The sequence below is a fragment of the Hemiscyllium ocellatum genome, chromosome 9 (genome assembly GCF_020745735.1).
Source record: "Hemiscyllium ocellatum isolate sHemOce1 chromosome 9, sHemOce1.pat.X.cur, whole genome shotgun sequence".
NCBI classification, from domain to species: Eukaryota; Metazoa; Chordata; class Chondrichthyes; order Orectolobiformes; family Hemiscylliidae; genus Hemiscyllium; species Hemiscyllium ocellatum.
The window spans coordinates 64,797,514-64,810,923 of NC_083409.1; the positions used below are offsets into that span (position 1 = coordinate 64,797,514).

The window sequence follows — 13,410 nt, forward strand, 5'->3', positions numbered from 1 at the left end:
TGACTGCAGATGCTGGAAACCAGATTCTGGATCAGTGGTGCTGGAAGAGCACAGCAGTTCAGGCATAATCCAAAGAGCAGTGGATGCTACCTGAACTACTGTGCTCTTCCAGCACCACTAATCCAGAAGTTAGTATGGCTGGAGTTTGGGGGTGGGGGGGTGGGGATGTATGTTGAGGGGAGTTTGGGGGGGTGGGGATATATGTTGAGGGGAGTTTGGGGGGGATGTATGTTGAGGGGAGTTTGGGGGGGTGGGGATGTATGTTGAGGGGAGTTTGGGGGGTGGGGATGTATGTTGAGGAGAGTTTGGGGGGTGGGGATGTATGTTGAGGAGAGTTTGGGGGGTGGGGATGTATGTTGAGGAGAGTTTGGGGGGTGGGGATGTATGTTGAGGAGAGTTTGGGGGGTGGGGATGTATGTTGAGGAGAGTTTGGGGGGTGGGGATGTATGTTGAGGAGAGTTTGGTGGGTGGGGATGTATGTTGAGGGAAGTTTGGTGGGTGGGGATGTATGTTGGGGGGGGAGTGAGGAAGCTGTTCACCCAACAATCTGCCCTTTGCCCTTTACCTTGGTCAATGCCAGGGGCTGAACCTCGGGCTGATCCAACCTTCACCTCCAGCTCCAGATCCACCCGGACAGCCGGAAGTGACGGAACTGGTTTAAAAAAAACGGTGTCTCATCATTTTGGGTCCGGACGGCCCGGAACAACCGGCTCCGGCAAATCACCCTCGGCTGATTCTAACATGGATCCTGTTTTAATATCTTTACTCTGCTTTCTGTTTGAGGGCAAGGGGAGAGGGACTTTGGCGGAGAAAATGACTCACTCTATAATTATGTCAAAGAGTTAGTATTAATACGGCGGGCCGAATGGTCGTGTCATTCTCTGATGCCTGTACCAGAACGGGAAGAAGTTCCCATCATTAGAGCATCGGGAGCGGTGTTAAACTCTCGTGGAAAGCTGAAATAAGTGAAATCTGTTTAAAACATGGAGTTGCGCTTCTCTTTTATATTCAGTCATGTCCCTCGTTGGCCATGAGAACCACTCGATGGGCTGAATGGCCTAATTTCTGCTCCTGTGTCTTATGGTCCTGCCAGGTTGGCGTCATATTTTGCACAAAAGAAGTTCGTTGTTGGAGGTCAGTCATCTCTGCCCCAGGACATCTCTGCAAGAGTTCCTCAGGGTAGTGTCCTCGGTCCAAACATTTTCAGCTGCTTCACCTATGCCCTTCCGCCTTTCATAAGGTCAGAAGTGGTGATATTTGCTGATTATTGCACAATGTTCAGCACTATTTACAACTCCTCAGATACTGAAATATGGCAATAGTGCCACACAATTGCATTGTGAAGGCAGGACTTCATCTCAATAAAGACTGTGCGGTGGTCACTGCTACTGATACTGTCATGTTCAAGTGCATCTGCAGCTGGCAGATTGGTAAAGATGAAGTCAAGTATGTTTTTCCCCTCTTGTTGGTTCCCTCACCACCTGTCACAAACCTAGTCTAGCAGCTATGTCCTTTGGGACCTGATCAGTTTGACCAGTAGAGCTGCTGCCGAGCCACTCTTGATGGTGGACACTGATATTTCCCACCCCCGAATACATTTTGTGTCCTTGCCATCCTCATTGATTCCTCCAATATGGAGGAGTACTTATTGAGTAGCCGAGGGAGGACGGTGTGTGGTAATTAGCAGGAGGTTTCTTTGTCCATGTTTAACCTGAAGCCATGAGACTTCTGCACCATGGAGTGCAAAATTGATGTTGAGGACTCCCTCCTGTATACCACTGGGTCTGTCCTGCTGGTGGTATAGGACATATCTAGGGATGGTGGTGGCAGTATCTGGAATTTTGGCTGTAACATACAATTCTGCGAGCATGATTACATTAAAACATGCCTTACTATAGGAAGAAATCTTCAGGTCATTTTTTAAAACCACTGAAATTAGGAGCTATGCTTGAACAGAAAATATGGTGCCCCATTCATTCAACAATAGATCAGGAGTGACAACTACTCATTTAGTTTGAACATATACTGAAATGTGTCTCCTGTTTCATTTTATGTTTTTAATGGTCACAGACTGCACACAAAAATACTTACAGCAGAGGTACAGGTCCCATGACGACAGCAAGCCAGGTAGTACACAAAATACAATTGCATTTCAGCAAACATCCTTTCTTTCATTAAAAAGTTACATGCACTGTCATTTGCAATTTAAAATTACACAAGTTACCAACAAAGATTATCACAAACAAATTCATTCATCAATAAAGAGATATTAAGTCTAGTGATTTTAATTTCTTCAGACTGTACAAACATAGTCTTTAAATTTGAAAATGTCTTAATCGTATGCAGTTGTGTTGTTGGCTGTTCCTAATACCTGCTCATCAGTAGCATGGTTTTCCTTCTCTGGAGTGTGCTGTTGCCTTAGCAACTGTTGTCACTGATTCATGTCTGTTTCAGGGTAACATTGACCTCTGGGATTTAAGATTATTCTATACTCCATGTAGATGTTGAGCTCCTTTCTTCCTGTTTTGCTACCAGCTGTGCAGGGACAGCTTCTGTAGTTATACATGGATGTCTGTAGTTGAACAATGTGGGCATTCATGTTAACTACATATGATCAAGGGTACAACTGCTCAGTTCCCACAGATCTACACAGTTAGGTGAGCTGACCTTTTGAATTGAATTTAATTGAATTAGCCTTATGGTTGAGAGCATTAAATGTTTGTACTCTGGCTCTCTGATGTTCAGCTCAACAGTTTTATCAAAGTAATATTTATCTTTCTATCATTTTAACTTTGAAATTCTCACACTTGCCACAACTTCAATCTTCAATTGTTTGGGGTTTTTTTTGCGATTTGAAGAGGAATTTGGGTGTAGCATGGCATTAGATTTTGGACTGGACTATTTTCCATACATTCAGTACATGTCTTGTTCCATTCAAGGATTACCTTTTTACGAGGTGAAATTAAGGACTGCAGTTGCTGGAGATTAGAGATTAGACTGAGATAAAATGGGGGAGGGGAAATGAGGAATCTGGAGAAATCTGCATTTATCACTTGTGGTTGGAAGGTTCCTAGGCGGAAGATGAGGCACTCTTCCTCCAGGTGTCGTGTTGCCATGGTCTGGCGATGGAGGAGACCAAGGACTTGCATGTCCTTGGCGGAGTGGGAGGGGGAGTGAAAGTGTTCAGCCACGGGGCGGTTGGATTGATTGGTGTGGGTGTCCCAGAGGTGTTCTCTGAAACGTTCCGCAAGTAGGCAGCCTGTCTCCCCAATGTAGAGGAGGCCACATCGGCTGCAGCGGATGCAGTAAATGATGTGTGTGGAGGTGCAGGTGAATTGTGATGGATATGGAAGGATCCCTTGGGGCCATGGAGGGAAGTTAGGGGGGGAGGTGTGGGCGCATGTTTTGCATTTCTTGCGCTTGCAGGGGAAGGTGCCGGGAGTGGAGGTTGGGTTGGTGGGGGGTGTGGACTTGACAAGAGAGTCGCAGAGGGAGTGGTCTTTCCGGAATGCTGATTGGGGAGGGAAGGGAAATATATCTCTGGTGGTGGGGTCTGTTTGGAGGTGGCGGAAATGACGAAGGATGCATCTGGAAGTTGGTGGGGTGGTAGGTGAGGACCAGTGGGGTTCTGTCCTGGTGGCGATTGGAGGGGCAGGGTTCAAGGGCGGAGGAGCGGGAAGTGGAGGAGATGCGGTGGAGAGCATCGTCAACCATGTCTGAGGGGAAACTGCGGTCTTTGAAGAAGGAGGCCATCTGGGTTGTTCGGTATTGGAATTAGTCCTCCTGGGAGCAGAGGCGGCGGAGGTGAAGGAATTGGAAATATGGGAGGGAGGAGTCTGAGACAGTCCAGGTAAATTTGAGGTCGGGGTGGAAGGTGTTAACAAAGTGGTTGAACTGTTCAACCTCCTCGTGGGAGCACGAGGTAGCGCCGATACAGTCATCGATGTAGCGGATGTAGCAGGCATTGCCCATGCGGGTGCCCATGGCTACTCCTTTGGTTTGGAGGAAGTGGGAGGATTGGAAAGAGAAGTTGTTCAGAGTGAGGACCAGTTCAGTCAGTCGAAGGAGGGTGTCAGTGGAAGGGTACTGGTTGGATTGGTGGGAAAGGAAGAAATGGAGGGCTTTGATGCCTTTGTGATGGGGGATGGAAGTGTATAAGGACTGGATGTCCATGGTAAAGATAAGACATTGAGGGCCGGGGAAGTGAAAATCATGGAGGAGGTGGAGGGTGTGGGTGGTGTCCCGAACGTAGGTGGGGAGTTCTTGGACTAAGGGGGACAGGACCGTGTCGAGCTATGCAGAGATGAGTTTGGTGGGGCAGGAGCAGGCTGAGACAATGCCTGCTACATCCGCTACATCGATGACTGTATCGGTGCTGCCTCGTGCTCCCACGAGGAGGTTGAACAGTTCATCCACTTTACTAACAGCTTCCATCCTGACCTCAAATTTACCTGGACTGTCTCAGACTCCTCCCTCCCCTTCCTAGACCTCTCCATTTCTATCTCAGGCGACTGACTCAACACGGACATTTACTATAAACCAACCGACTCCCACAGGTACCTAGATTACACTTTCTCCCACCCTGCCCCCTGTAAAAACGCCATCCCATATTCCCAATTCCTTTGTCTCTGCCGCATCTGCTCCCAGGAGGACCAATTCCAATACCGAACAACCCAGATGGCCTCCTTCTTCAAAGACTGCAATTTCCCATCAGATGATGCTCTCCACCGCATCTCCTCCACTTCCTGCTCCTCTGCCCTTGAACCCCACCCCTCCAATCACCACCGGGACAGAACCCTATTGGTCCTCACCTACCACCCCACCAATCTCCAGATATATTGTACCATCCTTCGTCATTTCCGCCACCTCCAAACAGACCCCACCGCTAAGGATATATTTCCCTCCCCTCCCCTATCATCATTCCGGAAAGACCACTCCCTCCGCGACTCCCTTGTCAGGTCCACACCCCTCACCAACCCAATCTCCACTCACGGCACCTTCCCCTGCAACCGCAAGAAATGCAAAACTTGCGCCCACACCTCCTCCCTCACTTCCCTCCAAGGCCCCAAGGGATCCTTCCATATCCGTCACAAATTCACCTGCATCTCCACATGCATCATTTCCTGCATCTGATTAACCCAACGTGTCCTCCTCTACATTGGGGAGACTACTTGTGGAACGTTTCAGAGAACACCTCTGGGACACCCACGCCAACCAACCCAACCGCCCCGTGGCTGAACACTTTCACTCCCCCTCCCACTCCGCCAAGGACATGCAGGTCCTTCGCCTCCTCCATCGCCAGACCATTGCAACACGACACCTGCAGGAAGAGTGCCTCATCTTCCGCCTAGGAACCTTCCAACCACAAGTGATAAATGCAGACTTCTCCAGCTTCCTCATTTCCCCTCACCCCACCTTATCTCAGTCCCAACCCTTGGACTCAGCACCGCCTTCTTGACCTGCAATCTTCTTCCTGACCTCTCCGCCCCCACCCCCTCTCCGGCCTATCACCCTCACCTTAACCTCCTTCCACCTATCGCATTCCCAACACCCCTCCCCCAAGTCCCTCCTCTCTACCTTTTATCTTAGCCTGCTTGGCACACCTTCCTTATTCCTGAAGAAGGGCTTATGCCCGAAACGTCGATTCTCCTGCTCCTTGGATGCTGCCTGACCTGCTGCGCTTTTCCAGCAACACATTTTTTACCTTTTTACAAGTCCTACTGGTTTTGCTTGATTTCTTTATGAACCCTTTGGCAATTTGTACCATTGCCTCAGCCTTTCCATTTGACTAGAGATTAGATTACTTACAGTGTGGAAACAGGCCCTTCGGCCCAAGTCCACACTGAAGTGCAACCCACCCAGACCCATTCCCCTACATTTACCCCTTCACCTAACACTACGGGCAATTTAGCATGGCCAATCCACCTAATCCCATTTTTGGAATGTGGGAGGAAACCGGAGCACCCGGAGGAAATCCACGCAGACACGGGGAGAATGTGCAAACTCCACACAATCAGTCACCTGAGGTGGGAATTGAACCTGTGTCTCTGGCACTGTGCCACCGTGCCGCCCATGATGTATGGTATCGAATTTCCTTATCCCAATCATCTGGATAGTCCTGATTATAAGCATTCAACATGGTCTTTAATGTTTTATTCCATCTTTCGAGTGCTCCCTGCAATTCTGGATGGTACACAGTAGATTTGAATTGTTTTATGTCTACGCTTTGCATAAATTCCTTGAATAGTTTTGATGTGAAATTTGACCCTTGATCAGACTGGATCTCTATTGATAGTCCATATCTAGTTTAAAAAAAATTGGTACTTCTTCTACAATCCTTTTAGCTGTGATATTGCGTAGGGGGACAGCCTCTGGAAATCTAGTCAACACATCCATTATTTTTAACAAATACTGATTCCCACTTATTGTTTGAGGTAGGGGACCTACACGATCAATTAAGACTCTTGTAAAAGGTTCCTCAAATGCTGGAATAGGTTTTAAATGTTCAGGTTTTATTACCACCTGTGGTTTTCCAATGACTTGACATGTATGACACGTTTGACAAAATTCAACCACATCCTTGTGCAGTCCTGGCCAGTAAAAATGTCTTTGTATTTTAGCCTGTGTTTTCCTCACTCCTAAATGACCTCCAAGTGGTAACTCATGTGCCACTTGCAACACCTTTCTACCCCACTGGCAAGACAATTTGATTAATTTCTGCCCATTTCTCATCAGCCTGAATATGTGATATCCTTCATTTCCTCAATAAGACATCATTTTTCAGGTAATAACAATCAGGGATACATTCAGATTCCTTCTCTGTATAACCTTTTTGATATAGCTGTTTTAAACTTTCATCTTTCTGCTGTAACTCAATTAGTTTAGCTGAGCTAAAATATTTGCATGGCCACCTATTGGCTCCTATTTTGTCTCAACTATCTGAACAAAGTCTCTGCTAATGCCACTTTAGCTTCCTTATCAGTGCCCTCTGATCTCTCCTGTTTCAACTGATGGCGTTGTGACCTACACAATCAGGAAAGATTCCAGGATAAGAGTCCTACATTGCTTCAGTTGCCTGAGTCTCCATTGGCCTTTCATCCACAATAGGCAGCGCTCCTACTGGTGAATCAGCTATATCATTTGCAAGGACAAATTGTATTTCTGGAATTGAGAGTTTGTCCGGTACTCCTACCACAAATTCTCGACTGTTGTCTGGAATCATCTCACCTCACTTTACATAATTGAGCACTTTTTATCTCATCATGAATTCCTGTTACTAGTACCTTTTCTGACAATAGTCCTTCAGGAGTACATATCTCCTCATCCTTCATCATCATAGATTGAGAGGATCCTGTGTCCCTTAATATTGTAACCTCTTTACCTGCTACTCCTGGCCTAGGTGAATAAACTCATACCTTTGTGGGTATATTTTCTAAGCAGATCCGGCACTTCCTCCTTAACCAACCTTTGATCAGCATGTACACACTGATGCAGCTTTCTAGCTTCCACTGTGCTTTCTGTTACCATTTCAACAAAACTCCCAGGCTTGTCCTATTTTCTGACATCTGGCTTTTTCCTAGCCCACCAACACTATGATTTCATCTGGCCTACTTTAGTGCAATGAAAACACCAGAGTTTTTTTAAAAATTCCTTGTCTCCTTCAAGAGTTTCCTTTTCATCATGTGGTAAGTTCTTCTCATGATCTTCACCAAGATCTACCTTTCCTTTTCATTGTGAGGATTTCTCTTTCCCCCAATTCCTATCCCTCATGGACTGAAGTGGGTTCTGAAAGCCAAACCATGGACCAATTCATAATCATCAGCCAGTTCAGCTGCTAACCTTGCTGTTCTAACTCTCTGCTCTTTCACATTAAGCTTGCTTTCAGCCTTCATCTCCATCCTTTTAAGCTGGCTTCCTAAGTTCAAACTCTCTCTTCTTTCTCTTCTGCTGAAGCCCCTTTCCTTATCTCTCACCTCTAACACAAGCTGTTTCATTTGCAATAGAATTTTTGCCATTTCAACAGATCCGGATGGTGTTTCCAGCAAATTTAAATGCTGAGCTACTGCTGTCACCATCTCAACTTTCCTCACATTAGAAGGTAGCTTCAACTCCAGCTTGTCTGCTAATACCCACAGCTTGGCCTTACCTACCTTTTGAAAACCTCCAAGGTCACTTCTTGCACCTCCAGAAAACTCTTGGTGACTGAAATAGCCATTGTTATCCTAAGATATGTTTACCCAACCAAATCAACACCTGAAATAAAAGACACCATCACCTACGACTTGCTGCCTCTGAGTCCAAACAATTCAAATCCCAATTCTCATTTTGGAACTACAAACAAATCCCGCAATGAGCCCCCAATCTGTTATAAACCAGGTCTGACCCCTCAAACATTCTTTAAGCAGGTTGCCCAGACCATAACTTAGTTATTTGTTTCAGGTAAGTGTACAGTGGATGTTCCTGGGGTCAATGAACTGGTCAGATTGCAAAGTTTTAAACAAACAGAATTTATTTGCAACGTTTTGGAACGAAACGCAATCAACCAAAAATAGAATACCCGAATAACTTATCCTATCCGAACCCGACAGACTATCCCAACTTAAATGATGCGGTTCCACAATACTTGCAACAGACCCCTTAGCACAAAGAGTAAAAATGACACAAAAAGCTTACAGGCTACAAAGTCAGAAGGGCAGAAAAAGCAAGGGAGAGCTTCTAGTTTCAACTGTGACCCTGACTCAACTAACCCCCGAACTGAACTGACCTGCACAGCTAGAGAGCCGGTCGCGTCCCTTTGATTATACTAGGTTATTTTTAAAAACAGCAAGCCTCAAGTTGAAGGCATAACTTGTTAGGGGTAAATAAAAAGGGCGCCAATAAACCATTCAAACCCAGTATAGTTGGAGCCTGGCCAATTACCCTCGCTCTGAAAAAAGTTCAAGGGTGCAGTAACTTTGAAAACTTTGTGGCATTCCCTCTTCAAAATTGTGGCTATCTCATAATTTTGCCTTTGAAACTGGATGAAACCCTAATTCTATGACTCTTAAGACTCTCTTGTCTGTTAACAAAATCTAGTTAACTCAATCTTGAATGAATTGAATGACCTAATGTCTCTTGCTTTCTGGTGAAGAGAATTTCACATACTATTGAGCCTTAAAGAAACCATTGCTCCTCCTCATCTATGTATGAAAAGGGAGACCCATGATTGCTGACCTGTTTCCCTAATTCCAGTTTGCTCTGGAAGAGGAAATATCCCTCATGCATTCACCTCATCAAATCTCTCAATACTTAATGTTTCAATAAGATTAGTGCTCATTCTTATAAAATACAATAGGTTTGGGTTTAAGCTTTCTTGATACTATTCATTTTTATCCCAGGTGTGAGATGAGTAAATCCTTTGTGAATTGCTTCAACAAAGCTAATGTTTTCAAATTTGGAGATCTAAATTACACAATACTCTCAATGTGATCACACCAAGGTCATGTACACCTGCAGCGAAACTTCCCTACTTTTATATTTCATTTCCTTGGCAAATAAATGTTTTATTTGCCTACAAAACCATTGTTGTACTTCATATTGTCACCCTCTGGAGTCTGGAGCCATGGCGGCCTCACTATTTCCAAAGTCATACAAAATGATTTTTTTCTTAAAATATGCAGAGTATCCCAATTTACCTGACTTTCAGACCAAGATTGATAGCAAGCATAAACCATGTTACTGTACTAAATAATAATTATTATTGAAGTTAGTAGACAATAGCTACAGGTAAATATAGATGATTAACATATAACATCATTAATTGAAGCTCTAATTCTCTTGATTCCTATCTCATGCATACATCAACAATTAGAAAGTAAATTATTGGAGGAAATAGGAAAAAAAAAGTCACTTCAGTGGTTTTTTGCTTTCTGATTCTGTTCTTGAGAAAATGTTTTCTCAGTAAGCCAGGCCCTTGGTATTCTCTGGAAGCTTCCACTAGTATGTAAGTATACAACAGTTGATTTACTTGGAAAATGTCTCTTGATATATTAATTCCTAGCTCACAGCAACTGCTGTCAGAAATGTAACTGGTTTTCTTTAAGTTTAAACTGTTTTTTACTGCACAGAATGGGAAGCTGATGCACAGCATAATAACTGCACACCCTTCTGTGTCAGTCTGCTTCTTTCTCTGTCTGTGTTGTGACTTGATACCTGTTCCAAACTATTCAGTTAGCTGAGAATAAATCAGCTTCACTTGTAAACAACTCCTCAGGTCCTGATTATCTTCATATTGCAGACTCATAGCAACTAAAAATAATATTCACATTAGCCATCAAACTTATTTTGAAATTATTTAGCCATCCAGTCCATCCTGAACTATTCTTTCTCTTTGCAATTCAGTTTTTAAAGACACACCCAAATTAAAAACACAATCCTTATGCTGCACACTTTAATGTTTCAATTTATGGACCATAACACCTAATTCCTCTCTACTATTGATATCTACTATTTCTACTTGCCAAAATGGACAAGTTCACACTTTTCTGCAATATTGTCCATGTGCCAATTTTTTGCCCACTCACTTAACCTATCTATATATTTGTAGACTCTCTATCTTGCCTTGACAATTGTTTGCAATTTTGGAAGGATATAATCAATGTTTTTATCTTTTTAGTTTAACTGTTCTGCCTTTTAACCTAATGCTAACTTGCACTATGGCCAGTTTTGCTTTCATATCTTTACATCTACCTTTTAAAACACTAGTCTTAGATCCATACTTCTCTCCTTCAATCTGAATATTGCATATCATGATCTCCATAGGGTGTACAGGCTTCTTTACCACAGGGTTATTGTTAAGTCCTGACTCATCATTCATTACCAACTCTAGAATACCCTGCTTCTGGTTGGCTCTATAACATCTAAGAAATGATCTCACTCTTTGAATCTACTTTATAGATTTTGTCAATACAAATTCACTCAATCTAAATGCAGATTAAAGTAACCTATAATTATTGTGTTACTTTTATTACACACCATTTCTATCTTTCTGTATACTCAATGCTACAGTGAGTGTACTGTTAGGGTGCCTATAAACTACACCAAGTGATCTCTTATTTTTCCTACTTTTCTTAACTCTAACCAACTTGGTATGCATTTTGACCTACTGTAATCTCACTGCTGTATTAATTATATCATTAATTAAGAGCTTACTCACCATCTTTTCCTAGCTTCTTGTCTTTTAACTACTCATCTATCCATTCACTTTTATCTCTAACAATTAACTCACCCAAGCCTACTCTTCAACAAACTACCAAACAGGTTGCATGATAACCTTCATTTACTCTTAATTGGAGAGTACGGTTCCAAAATATAATAATCTTGTCATCATCAATCGTAACCAGATATATTTCTCTTCAGTGGGGGTGAGGACACTTTCCTGCAAATGTAAGGCAAACCATGATATTCACAATCATTTTAAGTCTTGAGATGTAATATAGCAATTAATATTAGGAAAAGTATTAAAGCGTCCTCAAAACTGAATAAAACACTGCATTCTAAGTGTCATGATTTCAAGTGATTTAAATCCCCATCCTCTGTGAAGTAAACAACTGTAGTTTTCACTTAGAGAAAAAAGATACAGCTGTTGGAATGCATTAACTGATTGGCCATCAGGTTTAGGTTAGAAAAAGAAATAACCACCTGTTTATTTTAATTTCAATGGACATTGTTTTTGAACTGCAAGGGTTTATTGTTAAAGCTTAGTTCATCATGGATGCATGGGTAAGTTACAAAAGCTTCAAAACCATTTATCTCAACCAGGGTCTATGTAGTTAATTTTCATTGGCCATTTCAAGTAATTGAGTCGTAGCTAGTGAAATGGATATGGTTGCTTTTACAACAGATTGATTAATTGAAGTAATTTAAACATTTTGAATGGCTTTTTGAAAGGTAATTTATTTTTGTATTGCATTTTTAGAAATGACCATATTAGATTGTAGGAAATAAGATGTTTTAAATATCCATTTTAAAGACACCGCTCTTGAAGTCTGCCCTAATGGATGAAATGGGAGCCAAGGAGATTTGACAGGACACAGAGGTAGCATCAAGAGTGTGAATAAGTGTGAAGGCGGCACTGATGAGAGGTAACAGTGGTGTGTGGTGAGGGTGAGAGAATAGAAAATGGGAAAACAGAAAATATTATGGTAATACATTACTGTATTATATTCAGATTTATTTATTAAATGAAAATTTACAGAAAAAGCAGGGTGTGATATAACGTTAAAACAGCAAATACTGGAAATACTCAGCAGCTCTTGAAGCATCTGTGGACAGAGAGTAGTTAACATTAAATTAATTATAACTTGAGAATTCAAAATAATAACTGTTCTTTCCACAAATGCTGCAAGACATGCCAAGTATTCTCTGCATTTTAATTTCAGATTTCTAGCCTCTGCAGAATACTGCTTTTATGATACAATCCCTTTGAACAACCTTAAAACACTCTCAAGGTGTTATAGGAGCATAGGAATTAGGAGTGTGAGTAGGCAGTTCAGACATTTGAGCCCACTCAGCTATTTAACAATATCATGGTTGATCTTATAGTGGTCTCAACTCTGCTTTCCTATCTGCTCTCCAGAGCACTTATCCCATTTTTCATCAGAAACATATTTATTTATTTCTTGAATCGTCTGATTCAGCCTCCACTGCACTCTCGGGCAGTGAGTTCCACAGATTCACAACCCTCAGTGTAGTTTCTCATCTCAAGTTTGAAACGACCTCTCACTCTAACTCAATGTCCTCTTGTTTGAGACTGTCCACAAGGGGGAACATCCATTCAACATCCACCCCATCAAGACCCTTTAGCATTTTATATCCCTCAATCAGACCTCCCTCATTCTTCTGAACTCCAGTGAGTACAAACCCAAGCTTTTCATCCCTGGAATCAACCTGATGAACCTTCTATGTGAGCTACCTACCATGTGTTGGAAAATTAATTAGCAAACAATGTAAAAAAAAAAGTACAAGAGTGTTGCAAATTATCCAGCAAAGCTCACGAATTACAAACAGCTACAAGTCACTAGATGATTCGTGCCACTCTGTTAAATTTGTAGAAACAAACTAAGCACTTCAAATCCTGGTTATTTCCATAAAATTGCTGTATTTGCACATTAATTGTCCTACTACAGAAAATTAGCTGTTTATTAACAACACCAAGTATTTTTTTAATGATGGAATACTTAACTGATTTTATCATTAAGTTCACCCACTGTAATTCATCTCCTCAGTCTTTCTTGTATTTATTGCTGAGTCCTTACATCTCATTGGTCGAAGAGACAATTGGTCTCATTATTCACCAAGATCTGAAGCACCCTGTTGCTGTCAGTGCGTTATCAATTCACATATTCAGCAATATACCGATTGTGTATAAGG

At 42.5% G+C, this 13,410-nt stretch overlaps 1 protein-coding gene across 1 annotated transcript in view; it reads right to left on the reverse strand.

The window, feature by feature from the left end:
- Nucleotides 1–641, reverse strand: part of oma1 (OMA1 zinc metallopeptidase) — a 74,886-nt gene extending 74,245 nt beyond the window's left edge. Inside the window, exon 1 of the mRNA XM_060829801.1 lies at nucleotides 566–641. The gene's annotated coding sequence lies outside the window, so the exon portion shown is untranslated. The remainder of the gene's footprint in view (nucleotides 1–565) is intronic.
- Between the last annotated feature and the right edge of the window lie 12,769 nt (nucleotides 642–13,410).